The 3,310-nt window shown below is 47.6% G+C and overlaps 1 pseudogene; it reads right to left on the bottom strand.

The window, feature by feature from the left end:
• Window positions 1-676: 676 nt before the first annotated feature.
• LOC125530993 lies at window positions 677-2,770 on the bottom strand (annotated as a pseudogene).
• Between the last annotated feature and the right edge of the window lie 540 nt (window positions 2,771-3,310).

Raw genomic sequence — 3,310 nt, 5'->3', positions numbered from 1 at the left:
TATTGTGATTAATTGCCACATGTGATGTCATCATATTGACTGTTGCTTAGTGCTTTTTTCAATACCTTCTTAAGGCAAACATTTTACTAGGATAACTATATTTTTCATTTTACTCGTTTGAAAAGCCACATTATTTCAAACCGACAAGTTTTTGACTAATTAACTAGAGGTATTTTTTTACTATATATACCGTAAGGGAAAAGCCCCATACACCTTCTCCCTTTATTAAGAAAAATATATTACAAGATTACAAACGAAAGGCTATACGCAAATAAAGATGATCCAACTAAGGAGGAAGAAAAGAAATCCACCTCAGAGCTCTATCCTTATGACTAGGCTTAATCCAATACCAAAGCAGGTACATATCTGTTAGTGAAACAATTATAGGCCTAGGCATGATTTTTTAATTTACAGTAGTGTAGCATGTATCCCTATGAAAATATGTAAAATCATCTATGATAAACACATCACCACCCGCGGGTGGCTTATATATGTAGAACATCCTTTGATGGGCCTCTTCGGTGATCTTCCTGTGATGGTCCTCTTCACTGATGGTTTTTCTATCGTCTTGTGCTGACTTGAGCTAACTGACCAATATGCACAAGCAGTTAGGAAAACTGTGGGGAACTAGGTTTTTGACTCGTATGTTAGTTATGCCATGACTGTACTAGTGATATAGAATGTAACGTGTCTTCTATATTTCATCTCCTTCCAGGTACATATGGTTCTGGTCCTGAAGCAAATTTGAGCTTCTTCCTTCAAGAAATAAAAGAATCCTACCAATTACATCTCCGTTGAAGTTTAGCGCAAATTGACTACCTATCAGATGTACAAAAGGGTTTCTACGTCGCTAATTTGGTCAAAATCCTTGTTACACTATTGCTGCTCAGGAAGTGTCCTAAATCTTCTCCAGGGCTTGGATAATGTCATCCCTAAGATCCTCAAACTTCTCAATCCCGAAGCTGTGAACCGCACCAAGTTGTCCTTGATCCCATTATTGGCCTTTTCGTCATCACTCTGACCCCTGATGAAAACAAAAATTCATGCAATATAAGTCAAAAAAAATTCCACCATACATGTTGCATGCATCTTCTTGTAAGTTTGTATTAAGTTGCAAATGTAAATTGATCCAAAAAAGTGACGTACCAGAAGGACATGACTGCCGGCTGCTGCACGAGGCTCTCGCACCCGCCGAGGGACGTCGCGATGAAGGGTATCTCCAGGGCATCGACAAACCTCATGACGCCATGCAGGTCCGAGGCTACCTCGAAGCTGATGACTCCACCGAAACCAGTCATCTGGCTATTGGCAATGTCGTGCCACGGGCTGCTTAGGAGCCCAGGGTAGTACACTCGCTCGATCTTGGGATGGTTCTCGAGCAGGCGCGCCATGCGCAATGAAGTTTGGTTTTGTGTCTCCACGCGTAGTGCCATTGTCTTGAGGCCACGTATGATCATGTAGGCTGCGTCCTGTAGTAATTAGGTTGCAGTGTAAGTGGTTAGTTTCAATTAACTCAAATGTTAACATCTAGTTTTCCTTGAATAATAATGAGTGTTAATTAACATGTAGTACTACATGATAGATACTACATACCGGACTAATGGCGCCACCAAGGTCGTGATGCCACGCGCGTATTCTGGAGATGAGCGCCTCAGAGCCACTGATGCATCCTGCGATGACCTGAAATGAAATGGCACGATGAGATCTTGGAAATAAAGTAGCAAAATGGTGGTGCAATTATCTGAGAGCAAAGATGTTTACTCACGTCATGATGTCCTGCGATGTACTTTGTGGCGGAGTGCACGACGATGTCAGCCCCGAGGGTGAGTGGCTTCTGGTTGATGGGCGAGGCGAGTGTGCTGTCAATGCACACCAGAGCCCCTCTCCGGTGGCACAGATCGGCGACGAGCTTAATGTCGATGCACTTGAGATGGGGGTTCGTCGGACAGTCGGTATAGAAGAGTGTCACCTGCATCAAAGCCAATCATCTCGATCAGAAACAGCCGACATAACTTGTTGATAAATTGAGCAAATTACAAGTTGCTAAATTAACGTACGTCGCTCTGGTCAAGAACGGCCTTGAGTGTCTCCATGTCGTTCAGCTCGACGAATGTCACCTTGATGCCCATCTTGGAGAGCTTGTCGCGGATGAAGGTGCGTGCCTCGCTGTAGCACTCGGTCGTGGTCACCACGTGGCCGGCGCCGGGCGGTACGAGGGCGAGCAGTGTGGCGACGATGGCGTTCATGCCTGAGGACGTGACAAGCGTCGACTCGGCCCTCTCCAGCGCGCTGATCTTGTCCTCCAGGACCTTCACAGTGGGGTTGCCATAGCGGCCGTACTCGAAGCTGTGGCGCCGGCCTTCCCTGAACGCGATGAGGTCGTCCGAGCTCTTGAACCAGTGTGTCGTGCCGCTCACGATAGGTGTCGCGATCGAGTCTGTGTCCATGGCGCCGTTCTTCCCCATCTTCTCCCCGGCGTGAACCGCCAGCGTCTCGTCTGAGACAGTAGCATCTCGCTTCGGAGCCGTGGCGGCAGCGACGACACCGGCGTCATCCTGCTGCAACACTGGGAGGGTGGCATCAAGGAGCGCTTCCGGGCTCAAAGCGGTGACGCGCTTTGAAGAACGACGAGCACGGAGCAGGCGGCGCTGCTCGGTGGGCGAAGCCTTGTTGACGAGAGGAGAAGACGACCGCGCCATTAGTAATTTGTGGGGTCGAGGGAGAGGAGTGAAAACAGGTGGAATCGAAGAGATTAGCCAGAGCTAGCAGCTGCTCGTTTGTGTTCTTGCTATCTGTGTATACGATGGTGGTAATTTATACTGCCGATCGATCAGTCTGGCTCTGTGCGCGTCCATCCATATCTACGTGTCTGCCAACATATAATATCGTCCCACTAGCACATGCCACATGTGGCATCCATGCCCACTCTCGCAAGCGTGTAATTAAGCCGCGTGGTAATTAAGCTGTACCAGTGGATGCATGATTAATCTACTAAATAAGGCATGCGATTACTTAACTGCAGCGTGCCAGTGGGATTAAGAAATACTGACCTGGGCCACGACGAATCTAAGCGAAGTCATACGTCAAACCTGCGTGTTTACATCGACAAAGCCGTGCTGTGATCGATGCTACGCGCTGGAGAAGACCTCATTAAACAAATTTGGGTTTGGCGGATACCTCGCTAGATTTGAGGGAACAAACAAAACCAGTCTGGTAGCATCAAACGGAAACCTAGGCATGCAACCACTGGTGTTGAAACGGTTTTGAAGGCGGTTCAATATCTGTCCGTGTTTTGCCATAGAATGGGTCG

The sequence above is a fragment of the Triticum urartu genome, unplaced genomic scaffold, assembly GCF_003073215.2.
Source record: "Triticum urartu cultivar G1812 unplaced genomic scaffold, Tu2.1 TuUngrouped_contig_6707, whole genome shotgun sequence".
Lineage (NCBI taxonomy): Eukaryota > Viridiplantae > Streptophyta > Magnoliopsida > Poales > Poaceae > Triticum > Triticum urartu.
Note: the sequence above shows the minus strand (reverse complement) of the source record. Positions and strands in the feature narration are given on the sequence as shown.